Source organism: Triturus cristatus, chromosome 8 (genome assembly GCF_964204655.1).
Source record: "Triturus cristatus chromosome 8, aTriCri1.1, whole genome shotgun sequence".
NCBI classification, from domain to species: domain Eukaryota; kingdom Metazoa; phylum Chordata; class Amphibia; order Caudata; family Salamandridae; genus Triturus; species Triturus cristatus.
In genome coordinates, this window is record NC_140591.1 from 295,855,194 (window position 1) to 295,874,768 (window position 19,575).

The 19,575-nt window shown below is 52.9% G+C and overlaps 1 pseudogene; it reads right to left on the bottom strand.

Moving 5' to 3' along the window:
* Positions 1-1,084: 1,084 nt before the first annotated feature.
* On the bottom strand, positions 1,085-2,213 carry LOC146801999 (MAU2 chromatid cohesion factor homolog pseudogene; annotated as a pseudogene).
* Positions 2,214-19,575: the final 17,362 nt, after the last annotated feature.

Sequence of the window (19,575 nt, forward strand, 5' to 3'; positions counted from 1 at the left end):
GAAACCTCTTTCAGGACTATTACATCCAAGGAGCTGAGCCACTGATTCAGCAACCCTAATGAGGCACTCCATCTCCACGTGCTGTGGTCATTGTGAGATGATTCTGCCTCAGCCTTAGATCCTTATATAGTCCCCTATTTATAGATTATAAACACTCATAGTGGATCCTGACTACTTCTAAACTACAGCAGAATGGGTCTACTCAACTTCCAACTCCCTGCATTGCTAGTCACTACAGAGCCCTCTTCCACCACCATCACCCCAGGAAGCGGAGCCACTGACTATGCAACCCAAATCAGGCCTACTATTTCCAACGGCAGTGGCTGTTGTGGGATGATTCTGTCGCAGACCTAGACCCTTATATAATTCAATCACCTAGGCCTGTGCTTTTTGTGTCCCTCTCAACTCCCACCTTACAACCTAAGAATTATTACATTTCAAAACCTTTGGATCTGACTTCACACTTCCTGACAACCAAAGGAAGGTGAGAATACCAATTTCCAAAAATCCAGCCCGGGCACAGCACTTTTGCAGAATGTATTTTATTTTATTTATTTGAAAAGTTTTATATTGCGCTGGCTAGACCCGGAGGTATCAGAGCGCTTTACATGAGGATCAGCGAGTTACAGGTAGCAAAATTACATCAGTTACAGGAGCCAAGTATAGACATAGGAGGAAAACATGATATTACACAGAAATGTGAGTTAATAGCGTGTAGCATGGCCAAGACAAACGTCTTGTGGGGAGTGACAGGTAGAGGGGGAATGGATGCAGGTAGGAAACATAACGGGGAGACGAGGAAAACAATGTCCGATGTCCGACTGGGTAGGTGACGGCCGAGGGGTGAACCAAAGCCAAACTCCTCTGTAGCTGCTTAGGACAGCTCCACCGGGCATCAGCCAAGGTTGCTCGGGTAAAACGGAGTAAGGAGTGCAGGTAGGAAACTTAATGGGGAGACGAGGAAAACAATGTCCGATGTCCAGCTGGGTAGGTGACGGCCGAGGGGTGAACCAGAGCCAAACTCCTCAATAGCTGCGTAGGACAGCTCCACAGGGCATCGGCCAACGTTGCTCGGGCACAATAAAGTGTTTCGCTGGGCTGCGTGATTCGAGAACAATCTTGGCGATTGCTGACAAAGCTGGCAGACTTGTGAAATCTCCTGCAGGGCAGTAGCTTTGTGTCCAGTGACTAAGCGGCACATAATTATATGTTCCAACAAAATGACCTGGAAGGATGATAAAATCGAACTGCTGTCTAACATTTTAAGCTTTTCTAACTGCATGAGTGCTTTGTCCGTGTACTTCTGTGCCTTCTCCAGGTATCCTGCTTGCATGGAGTGCATCACTGTCACCAGGTACAACAATACACACATATGTTCCTAAGGCAGCCAGTGAAAAAGGTCAGCGGAGTTACTAGGGAGAATCTCGTCATCGTGGAGGGTTGAAATGGTCTGGATGCACTGCTGGAGCTGCTTCAAGCATGGCTTGACACTCTTGACCTGTCCCGCATCCAAGTAGTGGGTCACCTGCAGCACCAAGAAAAAAACCCTGAGCGACTCCTTTTGGATGAGATTTCCTTGCCAGTTTTCAACAATTTGACCACAAAGCATCAAAAGTGGATGCACTTCTTGCAGTTTTCGTTCCATCAGAAGCAGCATTCCTTTACTGAGCAGGAAGAGTGCCCTAGTATATTCAGATCCGACAATCCGGGCATACTCGGCGCTGACTCCCAGAAGGTCACATGCAGAAACCAAATCTTTTTCCAGCGTGTGAAGTTGCGCCAGCTGAAATAGCAATCTACAATGCCAATATGGCGTCTGCTGGGAGATCTGAATGGCTTTCCGTAGAAGAGGTTTAGCCGCATCAACTGAATTCTCCTGACAGTAGAGTTCAGATAGAAGGCTTGCAGCTTCAAATTTAACATCTTCAAATTGCGATATTTGTTGCGATATCAGCCACGCCTTCTCCAGGTGCCCCCTGGCCAGGTCTCTGTTCTTGGTGTGATGGTGCAGCACGGAGCCCAACTGCAGGTGTGTACGAGCTTCCTGGCGTGGGCCCGGCTTGCTCCCCAGCACGGCCTGCAGGCAGTGCACGCACAGCTTCACCTTCGGCGGGCTGGAGGTGCGGAAGTGCTCGGCCATGACCAGCAGCGCCACGTACCAAGGCTCGGCCGCCTCGGCCTGGGGAGGCTGCGGCGCCACCGCCGCCATCTTGGCTCCAGAATATTGAATTCAAGGAGCACAGTATCCCAAATCAAGCCCTCCATTCTCCAAGAGCAGCAGCTGTTATGGGATTAAGCTGAAAGAGACAATTAGTTATGGATTCCTCACATTAGAATTACCCCAAGGCGTCAGACTGGATCCGGAGAATTATTTCCTCAGCAGTACCCCTGCGCGTCGATCGACTCCGCGTTCGTCGTGGATGTTGGAATGATGTCGCAGTATCTACTTAGACGCCGCCCTGGAGCGCTTACGTCAGTTCTTTCTTTTTCCGTGTAAGCCAGCGCAGATCCGGAGAGAGCGGTACCTCGAGTCAATTTTTGACTCTGTTTTTGTGACTTTTGTCGACATCTTTTTTGAGTTGTTCAACTCCTGGTGCATGGAGGGATGTCACGTCGGACTGGCTTCAAGGCTTGCAACTCCCGTCGCAAATTGATGTCGGTCACGGACCCGCACCTCGTGTGCCTTTGGTGCTTGGAGCGCGACCACAACCTGAAGTCGTGCTCCGACTGCCGGGACATGAACCCAAAGTATTTGCAGGAGTGGTCCCGAAAGCTTCTCGAGGCCCAGAAGTCCGCTCCACGCCACTCGAGGTCCCACTGGAGGGGAGGACGCGGGACCAGTTGCGGGGCAAACACCACCGCTTGTCATCGAAGTCTTGGACTTCGGGTAAGTCGAAGCACAAGAAGAAGGCGAAAAAGCATCATCACTCTTCGCATTCTCCCCGTCTTTCGGCCGATGCGGAAAGCGGAAGGTAGTCATCCGTGTAGGAGAGTAGGGTCTGCTTCCTATGGTCACCCCCACTTTTTGCTTTTGCTTTACTGGTTTTCGACTTAGATGTGGCTGTGGGCCTGCTAATCAGACCCACAGCCCAGCTGTTCTCTCTCTAAATTAATACTATGTACTTTAGGTACATAACTCAATTGGTAAGGATCACCTTTTGAGGCCCTGTACACCTTAGGTGCCAGGGCATAGGTGTACCCTAGGCCTACCAGGGGATGTAGCATGTATTATGCCACCCCTGATTGGCCTTCCATCATGACGCAACTGGCTGATCACTCAGCTAGGGCAAGGTCGTGTAATCACCCCTTGCTTAGGTATAGTATCCCTATACCTACCTTATATATAGACACATGGGTAACCTGTAAGCCACTCCTATGGCAGGCCTTAACAATCCTGGAGGCAGAGTGCTTGGTAACATGTGAGATGGTGCTCTAGCATGAGCTGAGCCTGTCTGCAGCTTTCGGAACCATGTCCTTATAGCTGTTCTATGATATCGCCTACCATATACTCTTAAAGTGCCTTATAATCCTCGCGGTTATGGTAACTATGGTTTGGCTTTATCAAAACATGTCGTGTAAGGTGTCTAACACTTTGGAATACTACCCCAACACCATTTCTGACAGTGAGGATAGTATCCCTCCCTTCTAGAGGGAGAAGACTGTTGAGGACCTACTTACCCGGTTAAAGTTAACCAGAGCCCCAGCATCACAAAATGGATGCTGCTGCCGCGACACAAGTCTGACCTCCTGCTGCTGGGAGTCATCCCGGCAAGGGAGGCTTGTACAATAGGTTTCCTGCCTTGGGAGGTGCTAGCACCACCCCAGACAGGCCTTAGTGTATTGGGGCAGGGAGGGATGAATGAAACGAGACATTGCCTGAGGCACACAAGGTGCTCCATGCATAGTCCAGTTCAAACCGGTGCTGGGGCACTCCAGCCCCAGTCCTGGCGCGATACTGGACAAAGGGAAGGGGGTGTAACCACCCCCTCCCTGGTTCCACCCATAAGGAGGGACCTAGCAGGTAGTCCAGCCCCCAGATTATTATAAGAGTGGGAGCTGGGTCCTTAGGACTTTGGATTATCCTGAATTGAAACAAGACACAAAACTCTGGACCTTCGACATTCTACAAGAAGAAGACTGAAGAATCTCCCTTGTGTCCAAGGAGTGGCCACCCTGTGCAAACAGGCACCATCAAGAGACCTGCCGTTTGTTTTGCCCAAGTTCTACGAGGAACCGATTGCAGAGCCTGACCAGCGCCTTGACCTCCAGACTTCTCCGACCCTGATCCACATCCACAGCCAAGCTGAGATCCGTGGAGGCGACGAGAGACGTGGGACCGGCTACCTGGGAAAAGTGGCGAGTAACTTCCAGCGCAGCTTCGGAGGCATCCTCGAAGTTGTGCTCTGGGGATTGAGAAGCCCCAACCCCAAGCACCATCTGCGCCGAAAATCAGCCCTCCACACTCCACGAGTTCTGCGTGGGGCCCTTCTGCATTTTCCTGCTTGACGCGTCTGTCCGGTAACTGGCCCGTTGGCTAGTAGCCTCTGTGATGACGAACCTTTAACTTTACACTGCTGGTTTGGCTCCTCCAGACTGGCCCCTGCTTCCCTGTAAAAGAGAAGCACCCCAGACCTTCCTGGTCTGCACCAGAAGCGAACTTCGACTTCCGCGTGGGTTGCCTTTGCCAAGGCTTTTTGACTCCAATCAGGACGTCGACTCCGCCAGCAGCAAGATCCTTCGTGGGACAGCTCGTACCCCGGTCCTAGTCATCCTCGACGTCGCCGGGTCCCCGTGGCTGCAGAGACAAGCTTCAAGACATCACCTGTAATCATCACGACATCGCCTGGTTCCTTCCTGGTTCCACCCGGTCACTGGCTAGTGACCCAGACTTTGTCCATTCCACTTGCAGGTGTCCTTCCTTCAAGATCCAGCCTTGGGTCCCACGGACATCTTCCTCCTGGTCGCCTGCCAGCATCTTTTCTTCAGGCATCCATAGGATCCAGCGACGACACCCGACACATCTTCACACCTATGCACCCGTCTCCCGTGGGTGAGGTAACGCGAGTACTCCGGTGCTCCAGTGGATATTGACTATCCAAGTGTCTAAGTCTTGAGTTGCTTCCTCCTAGTTACTTCGGAAGTGTCCTTATTCTTCCTATTTCTAAATGCTACATTCCCATTGACTTATGTAACCCGCGTGTGGGTTTCCACTCTGCACACGCTTCCCGTGGGCCTCCCACTTCCTAACTATTGGTAGGGTAGTGTAGCCTCTGCGATTCCCTAGGCCCTAGGCCTACTCCAAGTTCGTGACGTGGTACTTATACCACTTTTTTAGTATATGGTTTGCGTGGCCCCTGGGCCTAACTGTATTTTTACTGTGTAACTTAATGTATGCTACTTAAGAGATTGTTGTACTTAGACCTCTGAACTCATAAAGAGTGCTGAGGGTATATGTTAGAATAAATACATTCTACTTTTATATATATCTGGCGTGGTGTCCTTTCATTTGGTATTCAAGGGGTTGTAATGGTATAACAGCTGGCTTCACATGCCATACAGAGTTTAGCCTAAGACTGCTCTTGTCCATGCTACCACTAGGATAGCTGGTCTATAAGGTTGAGTTTACAACCAATCACCATAAGGGTTGTTTGGACTGATATAAGGTGTACACTAGAACTAGTGACATCATACATCAGGCCACCTTCTCACAATCCGGCTCTGCCTGCGGAGCCTGTTGGGTCGACTCCGGCCTTCCCTCTCTTTTCAGGAGCCGGAGCGACCCCTGCCCAGCTTCGCAACTTTTATGAAGCGTTGCGTTCCATCTTTGGGCAGCCCAAATCCACCAGCGCGCCTTCGGGCCCCGTGGACTCGATTGGGGGCTCTAGGCCTTCAATGCCGGCGGCTTCGGCCCCGGCGCCGCAGTGCCCCCAAGGATCCAGGCGTGGATCGGCGCCGGTTGGCCTCGTGACACCTGCTCCGGTGCCAAATCCAGTGACGACACCTCTGCCCCCTCCGACACTGGGTGTGTCCCCAGCCAGCATCGGCCCCAGCCTCCCTCTCGATGAGGACACGGAGCCGGACCAACATCATCCGACATCGGGGCTGACGCCGACCGGTACTTTTGTACCCCTGTTCTCCCATCATGTTTCCTACCGCCCTGAGTGGCTACCAGGAGAGGGTGAGGAGGACTGGGAGGTTCTGTGAGCCCTCTTGCAGACCAGTTCGAGAAACCGGACTGGAGTGAGGAGTTGGGTGAGGCCAATGGTCTGGACACCTCCCCAGACCTTGGCATGCTTTCTCCCCCTATCGTGGCTACGGAGGAGGGTGCATCTTTCGCAGTGGTGTTGCTTAGGGCGGCTGAGGCCTTAAACCTCGAGCTTCCTACGGTGGCTGTCAGGACTAACCTCCTGACCAAGGTGCTTCAGCCGGCAGCGGCCTCTTCGGAGCCCCTGCTACCATTCGATGAGGCCCTCACGGACAGCCTTTTGGGCACTTGGTCCAAGCCCAACACAGGGGCTCCTGTGGATAGGATGATTGCCTGATGCCTCCGCCCGGCCCCAGGCGACCCCATTTTCCTCTCACCACCTCACCTTTGAGAGCTTGGTAGTCCAAGCCTCGACGTCCAAGTGCGCATTCCCTAACGCACCACCTGATAGGGAATCCAAGAAGCTGGACCACCTTGGGAAGATGTTTTCTTCCTCCAGGTCGGGACTGCGGTCGGTGAACACTTCATGTCTCTTGGGCCGTTACTCCCACTCGGTGTGGTACACGGTTGCGCAGGTGCTGCCACAGTGCCTGGAGGAGGCCTGGGCTGTGCTCTCCCGTGAGATTGCCGAAGGAAGAGACGCATCAAAGTTCACCATCCGATGTGGGCTGGACACCGCCGACTCACTAGGCAAGACGATTTCCACGTCGGTAGCCCTTAGACGCTATGCCTGGCTGGGTCTACTGGCTTTTCGGGTGATGTCCAAGCTACGCTTTTGGACATGCCCTTTGATGGCCGTCGCTTGTTTGGCAACAAAGCGAATAACGGGCTTGAGCGTTTTAAGGACTCCAGGGCTACGGCCAGGTCCTTGGGCCTCGCATCTATCTCCCGCCCATCGCAGTCTGCCTTTCGCCCCTTTTGTGGCTATGAAAGGAGTGCCCCACCACTTTCTGCCCAGAGCCACAGGACTGCGGAAGCTGTCCAGCCTCTGTGTGGCCGGAGACGTGGGTCCCACCGTCGTGGGTCTGGGGGCCAGCTGGCAGGCCAGTCCACCAGCACCCCCTCTGCAGCAGCCGCCAAGCCTTCCTAGTCCGGTCTTTCAGGTCCACCTTTTGCCAGTAGGCAGCAGGATTCGCCATCACCTCCCCCACTGGCTCAACATCACGTCGGATAGGTGGGTTTTGCAGATAGTCCGAAGGGGCTACTCCCTCCCCTCCGAGACTACCTCTCCATCCATGCCACCTCAGAACCATCGTATGTCGGAGGATCACTTGGCCCTTCTCCAACAGGAAGTTACGGCTCTCTTGGCCGAGGGAGCCATTGAGCGTGTTCTTGCCCCTGAAGTAGGTCGTGGTTGGTATTCTCACTACTTTCTGGTGCCCAAGAAGGACATGGGCCTGCGTCCTATCTTGGATCTCCGTAACGTCAATCGCTTCCTCCGGAGGGAAAAGTTCAAAATGTTGACCCTGGCTTAGGTCCTGTCTGCTCTTGACCCTGGAGACTGGATGGTAGCGTTGGACTTACAGGACGCTTGTTTTCACATCCCTGTCCTGCCGGCCCTTCGGCGTTACCTACGGTTCACGGTAGGCCACGAGTACTTTCAGTTTACCATGCTCCCCTTAGTCCTTACCAGCGCCCCACGGGTGTTCACGAAAGTGATGGCGGTGGTCGCAGCTCATCTGCGCAGATCAGGGGTTCCAGTCTTCCCCTATCTTGACGACTGGCTGTTGAAGGCGGGCTTACCCCAGGCTGTCGTCTCCCACCTCCAGACTACGGCCGACCTCTTGCATTTGCTGGGGTTCATGATCAATGTGCCGAAGTCACACCTGATTCCATCTCAGAAGCTCCATTTCATCGGAGCGGTTCTGGACACAGCGCAGTTTCGAGCTTATCCTCCCGAGCAGCGAGTCCAGGATATTTTTGGCTATGGTTCCGATCTTTCAGCCTCTATCCCTGGTTTCGGTCAGAATGACCCTGAGTCTACTGGGCCTCATCGCCTCGTGCATCCTGCTGGTGGACTATGCCAGGTGGCATATGCGGGCTCTGCAGTGGGACCTGAAGTTCCATTGAGCACAGCATCAGGGTAATCTTTCCGATTGCATCCAGATCTTGGAGGGCACTGCACGTCAGTTGCAGTGGTGGCTAACGAACCGGGAATGGGTTAAAGGCAGATCACTCTCCCTTCTCCAGCCAGAGTTCACAGTGGTGACAAATGCATCACTGCTCAGTTGGGGCAGCCACACGGGAGAGGCGGCGATCAGAGGTATCTGGTCTCCGGCGGAGTCCAGGCTCCATATCAACCTTCTGGAGCTCCGGGCGATCCGACTTGCACTGAAGGCATTCCTTCCCTCTGTCAAGGGGAGGGTAGTGCAGGTGTTCACAGACAACACCACCACCATGTGGTACTTCAACAAACCGGGTGCGGTGGGGTCATGGACCCTATGTCAGGAGGCCTTGCGCCTCTGGACATGGCTGGAACATCAGGGCATTTCCCTGGTGGTTCAACACCTGGGAGGTTCACTGAATGCCAGGGCGGACGAACTCAGCCGCAGGTGCATGAAGGATCGCGAATGGTGTCTTCACTCAGAGGTGGCACAAGGTCTCTTTCAACAGTGGGGAGAGCCTTGGTTAGATCTATTCGCCACCGAAGAGAACGCGCAATGTTAGCAGTTATATGCGTTGGAATTTCCAAGGCGGCACTCGCTAGGCGACGCTTTTCGTCGCGAGTGGAGTTGCAGTCTGTTGTACGCCTTTCCGACCATACCACTTCTGCCCACGAGTGCTGAAGAAAATCAGGCGCGACGGGGCCAAAGTCATTCTTGTGTCTCCGGACTGGTCTCGAAGAGTTTGGTATCCCGAGCTACTCAGTATGACAATCGATCCCCCGATCCGTCTGCCTCTTCGGGAGGATCTTCTGTCGCAGCAGCAGGGGACGGTCTTCCACCCGAACCTCTCCAGTCTCCTCCTCCTTGTGTGGAGATTGAGCGGTGGCAGTTGATTCCTTTCGACTTGCCTCCTGAGGTTTGTGATGTCATTCTGGCAGCCAGGCATCCCTGCACTAAGTTGGCATACGCCTGCAGGTGGAACAAGTTTGTGGCATGGTGCAGAGCAAAGGCTGTGGATCCCCTTTCTGCCCCTCTTTCAGAAGTACTTCTGTTCCTTCTTTCTTTGGACCAGCAGGGTTCTGCTCTGGGCACTATCAAGGGATACCTTTCTGCTATTCCAGCCTTTCTTAGGCTTCCTGATCAGCCGTCTCTTTTCAAGTCCCCTATTGTAAATAAATTCCTTAAAGGCATTACTAATCTTTTCCCCCTATTCCTTTCATTATGCCACAGTAGGACGTGAACCTCGTTCTCACATATTTAATGTACGCTCCCTTTGAACCTCTTCACAATTGTTCTCTTTGTCTGTTAACTTTGAAGACTGCTTTCCCGGTTGCCATCACCTCTGCTAGGAGAGTGAGTGAGCTCCAGGCTCTTTCTTGCAAACCTCCTTTTCTGTCTGTCCATCCGGACAAGGTTGTGCTCAGAACACGTCCATCCTTTCTGCCAAAGGTTGTCACTGCCTTTCACATCAGGCAGACGATCACTTTACCCACCTTCTTTCCGCCTCCGCATCCTTCCAGAGAGGAAGAGAAGCTCCACCGTCTGGACCCAAAACATGCGCTATCATTTTACCTGAATCGCACACAACAGTTCCGGAAGGATGACCAGCTCTTTGTTGGCTACGTAGGAGCCAAGAAAGGTCGGGCCGTACACAAGCGGACTATCGCCCGATGGGTCGTCTTGTGTATTAAAGCCTGTTATTCTCTGGCAAAAAAGGAGCCTCCGGTGAGGCTGCGTGCCCATTCCACCAGGGCGAAGGCTGACACTACAGCAATGGGACGTGGTGTCCCCTTACAAGACATCTATCAGGCAGCTACATGGGCCTCGCTGCACACTTTTACTAAGCACTATTGCCTGGCCGGTCAAGTCCAGAGAGACGGCTTATTTGGCCGTTCTTTTCTCCGGGACTTCCTGGTGTGATCTTGGTTCGCAGAACCGCCACCGGGGTTGGTATTAGTGGGGTATCTATTCTAAGGAAGGAATCTATCACTGACGTGTTTCTTTCAGATGAACAAGTTACTTAACTTCGGTAACGATATATCTGATAGAGACTACTAGCTGCAGATTCCTAAACGTAGAATTATCCCCAGGCGTGAGACTGGACCCGGAAAACTTTCTTTGCCCCAGCATCTCTGAGTGCCGGGGGGCGGTACCACACGACTCGGCCCTGACGTCGCCCGCGGGCGTGACGTCAGCGAGGTCACATAAGCCCCACCCCGACGCGCTGACATCAGTTTCCTTCTTTTCCGTGTGCAACGCGGATCCGGATCGTGTCCCTGACCTCTTTTCAGGCTCTCTTTTCATGCTTTGCGTTGTGGGACAGTGTGCGAATGCCTTCGGGCTTTAAGATGTACTCGTCCTGTGCACGTCAGATGTCGGCGACAGACCCTCATCCTGTTTGCATGTGGTGTTTGGGCGAGCACCATGATTCCACAGACTGCGACGCTTGCCAGCATCTGAAGCCTAAGTCCCGGCGGGAGTGCCGGATGAAACTCCTTTTGGCCTGCCTGTCCAGATCGGTATCGTCTCCGCGTCCGTCCCCCGCAGAAGGGTCCAAGAATCTCCGATTCTGACTCCAACATCGCCCATCACCGAGGCCCCTAGGGCGTTGCTCACCCATCGGTAAGTCTTCTAGCTTGTCCCCGGGGCCTGGTCCCCGCACTGCGGAGGGCGCGGGTTCTCCGAGGGACATGCAGCCTCATTTGTCGCCACCCAACCCGCTGTTTCCCGGTGTCGGGGCGACCAGGGCCCAAATGGAGGCCTTTTGCGGCTCTGCAGGCTTCCTTGGTCCCTCCTCCTCTTCCTGGGACGTCTGCGGAGCCCTTGCCACGTGCGGGGCCTTCCACGGAGTTGCCGGCGGCTCCAGCCTAGGCGTCGACGGGTTCGGCTTCAGGTGTTGGAGGTGTGCTGTCATCGGGGTGCGGCCCTACGAGGTTTCCCCCTTCGGCCCATGGCACCTCTGCCTCGCCGCAAACCCCCAAGGGGGTCCCTGTGGTGTCGCGGGAGGTCGCCGGGACTCGCGGCTCGTCCCCAAGTCCTCCTCAGTCTTCTGGGCAGGCGGAGGCCTTGCCAGAGGCCGAGCTGACGCCGCTCAGGCGCCGAATGCTGTCGGCCCTGGCGGCACCAAGGGTGCTGGCTAAGAGCCAGGGCGCATCCCCGGGTCCCTCTCGCTTCTCCACGCAGGCGGCTGCTTCGTCGGAGGTCGAGTCAGCGCCTTTCCGGCGCCGTTCTTTCGCTGACCCGGCGCCGGCCCCGCCCCATTATCCTAGGGCGCAAGTGGTGGTGGAGGTCGTCTCGGCGTCCCCTCCGGCGCTGGTCGACGTCACGCAGACGCCTGTGGTGGACTCCATGGCGCCGTGCCGGTTTCGGGTCGACGGCTCGTCTCCAGAGTCCCCTCCTCTCCGGAGGTTCATCAACTTTTTGTCTCTTCCCCGGAGACAGGACGCTGCGTCGTGGCTTTTTCCCCAGAATTTTCCAGGGAGGGCTCTTCGCCGTCCCCGCGGCCACAGCCTTCCCCAGAGGCAACTCCGGTCCCCCACTCGTCCGTGAATCTTCCACCATTCCGGGGTTGGCCATTTCTTCCTCCAGCTGGACTCGGGGATGGCCGGCTTAGTTTACAGCTGTCACCCATGAGGGAATTGCTCTCCCCCACATGTCGCCCTACAGAGGTGAGTGCAGCCTTTGCCCGGGCCATTTCAACGGCCGCTGGCATTTTGCACATGGGCAACCCCGCTACCCCATTCCCTACGGACCATTTGCTTGAGGTTCTCCATCAGGGCTCTGGTGGACGGAAGCTGCTTCTTCCATTCGAAGCTTCGCTCCATCATTTTTTTCTGGGGCCTGGGGCGTCCTGCCACGGAGTATCCGGTGCCCCAGTCGCTCCTCCACCACCACCGTCCTGCTCCGCACGATCCAGTCTGCCTTTCTTTCCTCCCTTCTATCCAGGGCCCTCTTCTGCAGACTGCTTTTCCTTCCTTACCTTTGGTGTTGTTTCCTCCGTCACGGGAGGCCCAGTGGTTGGATTAATGGGGGCGTTACATCTTTGCTTCCGCTAGTGCTGCTTTGCGAGCGTTCAACATGGTGTGTTGGCCAGGGCTACTTCCAGCTTGTGGGATTCCGTGGAGTTCCTTCTATCTTGTGCCTCTCAGGAGGATGTCTGCGCTGATCTGCGGCGCCATGTGATGGATGGCCGGGAGTTGGTGGCGTCTATACTTCGTTCGGCCCTGGATGTTTCTGATGCTCTCGCCCGCACTATGGCTAGTTCAGGAGCTCTCCGTCGCCATGCTTGGTTGAGGGATAGCATTTTCCCTGAGAATGTTAGGGAGCGTCTGGTTCACCTACCTTTTGATGGGGTTCTTTTGTTTAACACCCATGCAGATGCTGCCATTCAGCGGCTCCTTGCGGGGCATCATCCTCCTCCCCCTCCGTAAACTTGGCTTGTCGGTCCTCTGCTGTTTTATGGGCGGCATTATCCCACCTTTTTCGGGGGTCTAGTGGTTCGGTTGGACTGTCCGTGTATTCTGTGTGGGTTGGCGTGACTTCGGGGTCCTTAGGTCGGCCTCTTTGTACTGTTGGCTGCTGGTACAGCCCCTTTGACTTTTGTGGTTCTTTGGTTGTTAGTACAACCGTATGTATCCTCAGGTTGGGCCTTCTGTATGTTTTCTGTTTGGCTGATTGGCAAGCCGTCTGTGGTTCTATCTGCAAGTCCTTTATGTTCTTGTCCTCTGCTGCGGGATTTTTCCCTAAGAGGTGTTCCCATGCTTTCTTGGGACGTATCATACCCTATGTGGGCTACTTGTAGCTATTGCATAGCTCTGTACTGCGCTGGGAAGGTATGGTCACCCTTTTTTTTGGGTTCCCTGCCTTTCCTGCCATCACTGTATACTGCTGGTGCCGTCTCTTTTGTCTTGTCCGGGCGCAGCTTGTGCTGCTTCAGGTTCTGTCATTCTCAGTGTTCGCTACATCGCTCAACCAGTCTGGCATGCTGTCTACGGTGTTGTGTTGTGGCATTTCCGCCTTCCTGTCCGGTCTTTCGGCCTGGTCCTCTGGTGTTCCAGGGTGGCTAGGTTTCTCCTGGCTTTCCTATGCTCTGGTTGACACCTTGGGTCCATCCTCCGTGTCTCTCCTCTTTCTCTTCTGGCTGGTCCCACTTCTCTACGTGGGTCGGTGTGTGCCCATTGACCGATCCTCCTTTGGGGATTGTTCTGAATTTCCCTGGCCTCTGTCCTCGGCTTGCGCCTGGCTTGTTCTGGGTGCGCTGCTCCATGGTACTGTCAGCTGCCGGCTGCGTACGCCTGCTCGTTCTGGTCCACCGTCGTGGCCCTCAGTGTGTTCCCTTGTGCCCCTGCCTCTTGTTCTGCTGGGGCTTTGCGCACCTGTGCCTTTTTTCCTACGCCTGCACTTCTTAACTGTGGAGCCGTTCCTGCCTTGTCTGCTTCCTTGCGGTTGATGCCTGTTCAGCTTTCCTCTACCGCTGTGTGTTTTCCTACGAAAGGCTCTGCCTCCGGTTCTACCTCTTCTCCCTGGAGTTGGGATGGTTCTTTTCCTCCTGGGTGCTCCTCTGCAGCTGTCTGTCCCTACGGGATTTGTGGCAGTTGTACCTTGGATGGGCTTGGGGTCTCCTAGTCTTCCCTTCGCCTTGTTCTTGCTTCCTTCTGCTTGGTAGGGGCTGGCCCGCCCTTCTTGTGCCCGTGACACGTCCCCTGCTGGGGCCCTGTGTTTCTTCCTACTGGGGAGGCTCTCTCGCAGGCCCTTCTCTCCTCTGGGTATGGCTAGGGTATCTCTTCTACGTTAAGGAATCTGCGGCTAGTAGTCTCTATCAGATGTACAAGTTACTTACCTTCGGTAACGATGTATCTGGTAGAGACGATTCTAGCCGCAGATTCCTTGACGGCCCGCCCGCCCATCCTCCCCGTTCTGCGAGGACCTACACTTTAGTTTTCTGCACTCGCCTCCCTTCGGGTGGCTTGTCTTCTGTGGGTGTTCGCTTTGCTTCCTCCCGGACAGGATGCTTCGTTCTGCTTGATTGTTTCACCCCTTCCCTTATGATACATGGTCGGTTGGTTCATATGTGCTGCATCCCGCCACCCTTGTTTTTCTCCATTGTAGGGGCCCTTTTACTTGTTGGGGTTTCTGCTTCCTTTCCAGCCCTCTACGTTGTTTTTTTTTGCCTGTACTTCGGCCTTTTCGCTCCTTTCAGGGGATACGGCCCTCCTTGATGGTGTCGTCTGGGGGTGAATTGCTGTTACTCCTCTGTTCCGGGCTTGTTGCCCTTCACTGTTGTGGATTGTGATTGCAGTCTCTACCAGATACATCGTTACCGAAGGTAAGTAACTTGTACATCTGTAAGAAACATTAGTTAGTGATAGATTCCTTACCGCCCCACCCATCCTCCCCGTTCTGCAGACTGATTTCTAGGGTTAAGGTCATCCCTTTCAGGGCCCTAGTTTCATTGCACCAGTGGTCAGTATCTTGCATGGCTCTGCGTTTCTGGCGCGGAAAGTCGTGTACAGAACTGACGTCAGCACGCGAGGGCAGCGTTTAAGTCACTGCTGCGACGTCATCTCAGTGACCACGATGCCAACGACTGATGCGGAGCCACGCGACGCCACCTTCCAACGTGCAGGGGTACTGCTGATGAAAACTTTCTGGATCCAGTCTGACGCATGGGGGTCTGAGCTCCACATCAACCTTCTGGAGCTTCGGGCGATTCGTCTTGCACTCAAGGCATTCCTTCCCTCTATCCGGAGAAGAATAGTGCGGGTGTTCACGGACAACACCACCGCCATGTGGTACTGCAACAAACAGGGTGGGTGGGGTTGTGGACCCTATGTGAAGAGGCCCTTCGCCTCTGGACATGGCTGGAACATCAGGGCATATCCCTGGTGGTTCAACACCTGCCAGGTTCACCGAACGCCAGGGTAGCCAAACTCAGCCGCAGGTGCATGATGGATCACGAATGGTGTCTTCACTCAGAGGTGGTGCAAGGTCTCGTTCGGCAGTGAGGAAAGCCTTGGTTAGATCTATTCGTCACCGAAGAGAACGTGCATTGTCAACAGTTCTGCACGTTGAAATTTCCAAGGCGTCACTCGCTCAGCGACGCTGTTCGTCGCGAGTGGAGTTGAGTTCTTCTATTCACCTTTCCGCCTATACTACTTCTGCCCAGAGTGCTGAAGAAGATCAGGCACGACTGGGCCCAAGTCATTCTTGTGGCTCCGGATTGGGCACGAAGCGTCTGGTATCCCGAGCTATTACACATGGCCAGCGATCCTCTGATCTGACTGCTTCTTTGGGAGAATCTTCTGTCGCACCAGCAGGGGCGGTCCTCCACCTGAACCTGTCCAACCTCCACTTCCTTTCGTAGAGATTGAGCGGCAACAGTTGACAGCTTTCGACCTTCCTCCCGAAGTCTGTCATGTTATCTTGGCAGCCAGGCAACCCTCCACTTAGACGGTATACGCCTGCAGATGAAACAAATTTATGGCATGGTGCACAGCAAAGGCTGTGGATCCCCTTTCCGCTCCTCTTGCTGAGGTTCTCTTGTTCCTCCTTTCTTTGGCACAGCAGGGCTCTGCTTTGGGCACTCTGAAGGGCTACCTTTCAGCCTTTCATAGGCTTCCTGATCAACCTTCTCTTTTCAAGTCCCCTGTTGTAAATAGCTTCCTTAAGGGCATTACTTATCTTTTTCCTCCTATTTCCTTCGTAATGCCCCAGTGGGACTTGAACTTGGTTCGAACCTATGTTATGTGCGCTCCCTTTGAGCAGCTACATAACTGTCCTCTCAGACTCCTGCTTTTCTGGTTGCCATCACCTCTGCACGAAGTGTGAGTGAGCTTCAAGCTTTTTCTTCAAAACCTCCTTTTCTGGCTGTTTATCTGGGCAAAGTTGTCCTTCGACTCGTCCATCCTTTTTTCCCAAAGTGGTTACTTCTTTCCACATTGGACAGACCATCACTTTGCCCAACTTCTTTCCGCCTCTGCATCCTTCCAAGGAGGAAGAGAGGCTCCACCGTCTGGATCCAAAACGTGCGCTTTCATTTTGTTTGCATCGCACAAAGCAATTCCGGGTGGATGACCAGCTCTTTGTTGGCTATGTGGGCGGACCATCTCTAGATGCGTTGTTTTGTGCATCAAAGTTTGCTATTCCTTGGCAAAGAAGGAGCCTCCAGTGGGGCTGCGCGCCCATTCCACCAGGGGGACGGCAGCTACCACTGCTTTGGGACGTTGAGTCCCCCTAAATGACATCTGTCAGGCAGCTAAGTGGGCATCGCTGCACACATTCACAAAACACTACTACCTGGACAGCCAAGTCCGGAGAGACAACTTCTTTGGCCGTTCTGGTCTCCAGAACTTTCTGGTGTGAACTTGGTTTGCAGACCCACCTCCGGGGTTGGTATTGCTGGGGTATCTATTCTAAAGTAAGGAATCTATAATTAATTGTCCCTTTCAGATGAACAAGTTGCTTACCTTCGGTAACGATATATCCGTAAGAGACATAGATTAGTTATAGATTCCTTACCGCACCACCCATCCTCTCCGTTCAGCAAACTGACTTCTAGGGTTAAGGACTTCCTTTCAGGGCCCTAGCTTTGTGCACCAGTGGTCAGTGTCTTGCAGGGCTCTGCGCTTCTGGCGTGGAAAGTCGTGTAAAGAACTGACGTCAGCGTGCGAGGGCAGCATCTAAGTAGCTACCGCGACGTCATTGCGGCGACCACGACCCCAGCGACGAACATGAAGCCGACCGACGCAACCTCTCGACGCGCAGGTGTACTGCTGATGAAAAACTTTCCGGATCCAGTCTGACGCCTGAGTGTCAATCTAAGCTAAGGAATCTATAACTAATCTATGTCTCTTACAGATATATCATTACCAAAGGTAAGTAACTTTTTCTTCTTCCCCAGCCCTTCTCCTATACAGTGTACTCATCTTGGTCTCAGATCTTTAATTCTCTCTCCACTCCTACCTTGGAATCTAACCATAATTAAGTCTAAAACTCTTGGTTCTGGTCTCTCACAACCTGGCAACTGTAGCAGAGGGAGAGCCCACAAATGACAAATCTCCAGCACAGAACTCACCCAGCACCATGGCATCTAAGGGAGGCGGAACCAATTCAGTGAGACCAAATCAGACCTCACTATCTAAGAACTTTATTTTGTGGAGTTTTATATAGAGCGAACTTGACCCGAAGGTATCGGGTATCAGAGTAGTTTACACGAGCACCAGTTGCGTTACATGAGGAGACATTCATTTTTGTTAGGCACGGGGAGATTAAGTGATTTGCCCAGAATCACAGGATGTTGCACGTCCTTGCCGAGACTCGAACCCGGTTCCCCAGATTTTAGGTCAACCACCCTAGCCATTAGGCCAACTCCTCTCTGTTTAGACACACCCTTATCACTTTAACCTCATAAAATCTAATTACAGACTTTAGATATCATACCTATCTGGCTCTCTGCCATCACTTTGGAATATTCGTCTAGTTATAGATTATATACAATGATCCTGGTCCAGTTCTACTTCCAACCTATAGAAGAATGAAACTACTTTAACCCCTTTTGTGAACAGCCACTGCAGAACCTTCTTCCAGCACCATCACACCCATGAAACGGAGCCACTGATCAGGGCCTCCATTTCCAAGAGCAGCTCCTATTCTGGGAGGATTCTGCCTCACACCTAGACCCTTGTACAATTCAATGTCCTAGGCCAGTGCTTTTTATGTCTCTTAACATCCCCCTTGCAATCTAAGAATAGGATCCTCATATAATCCACTTTGGTGCCATTTATTTACACAGATCTGGTGACCACAGCTGTGGAGAGAATATTCGATTGTCAAATCTCCAGCACAGCGCTCTTCCAGAACCATTGCATCCAATGAAAGAAGGAAACAACTCAACAAGTTTAAATCACACATCCCTCTGCAGGACAAGTAATCATTGTGGGTTCCACTTTGGTGGCATTGGGAACAGTGATCATTCTGGTCTCTGCCACCACACTGGCATCTCAGACTATTTATAGATTATAAACTAAGATCCTGGCCCAATTCAACTGCCCCCCTATACTTGATCTGGACTACTCTACCCCGCAATAAACAAGCCACTGCAGAGCCCTCTCAGCACCATCAAATCCATGTGGTGGAGCCACTGACTCAGCAGTCCAATTCTGGCACTCTATGAACAGCGACCATTATGAGATGATTCTGCCTCAGCCCTAGACCCCTATACAATCTACTATTTATAGACTGTAAAAACTAATCCTGGACTCACACCACCTCTAACCTAAACCAGAATGGGGCCACTGATCTCCCCATCCCCCTGCATTACCAGCCACTTCAGAACCCTCTTTCAGTACTATCACACCCAAGGAGCTAAGCCACCGATTCAGCAACCCAAATCAGGCCTGCCATCTCCAAGATCACTGGTCATTGTGTGGTGATCCTGCCTCAGACGTAGACCCTCTTCGCATTTACTTATCTGGGCCTAAGATCATTATGTCCCTCCCAGCCCCCACTTTCAACCCCCCCCCCCCCCCCCCCCCGCCCCCCCGGAATCTCGGAATCTATATTTAAGGTTGAAAACCAAAGATTTTGTTCTCACACTACCTGACAACCACAGCAGGGTGAGTTCCCAATCCCAAACTTTATACACCTGCACAGCACTTGCCCAGCACCATTGCATACAAGGGAAGAGAAACTAACACATCAAGATGAATCAGTCCCCCTCAAAAAAGTGACCATTGTGTTTTAGACACAGGCTAATTCCTAGAGCCTCATTCAATCATATCCAAAGGAGCGAAACGACTGACTCAGCAAAGCCAATCAGGGTCTCCATCTTCAAGAGATGCGGATATAATGAGATGATTCTGCCTCAGCCCTAGTACCTCATTCAATCCACTTTGGTGCTAATTATTAACTGAGATCCATCCATTTCTAGCAACTACAGCCTGCAATCAAAACTTATTTAAGGCAGACACACTGATACTAGCCTCACTTTAGTTGGTGACCACAGCTGTGGGGATAGTCATCGACTGTCAAATCATCAGCACCAGTACAGCACTCTCCCAGCAGCATTGCATACATTGAGGGGAGAAAGCATCTCAGCTAGCCCCAATCATGCACTCCCTCTGCAAGTAAAGTGACCATTGTGGGTTAGACACAGCCTCAGGGCTAGATCTTCAATCTATTTTGGTCGCATTTGGCACTGTGATTTTTCTGGCTCTCTGATTTCATAGTGCAGTCTCAGTGTATTTATAGATTATAAATCATGATCTT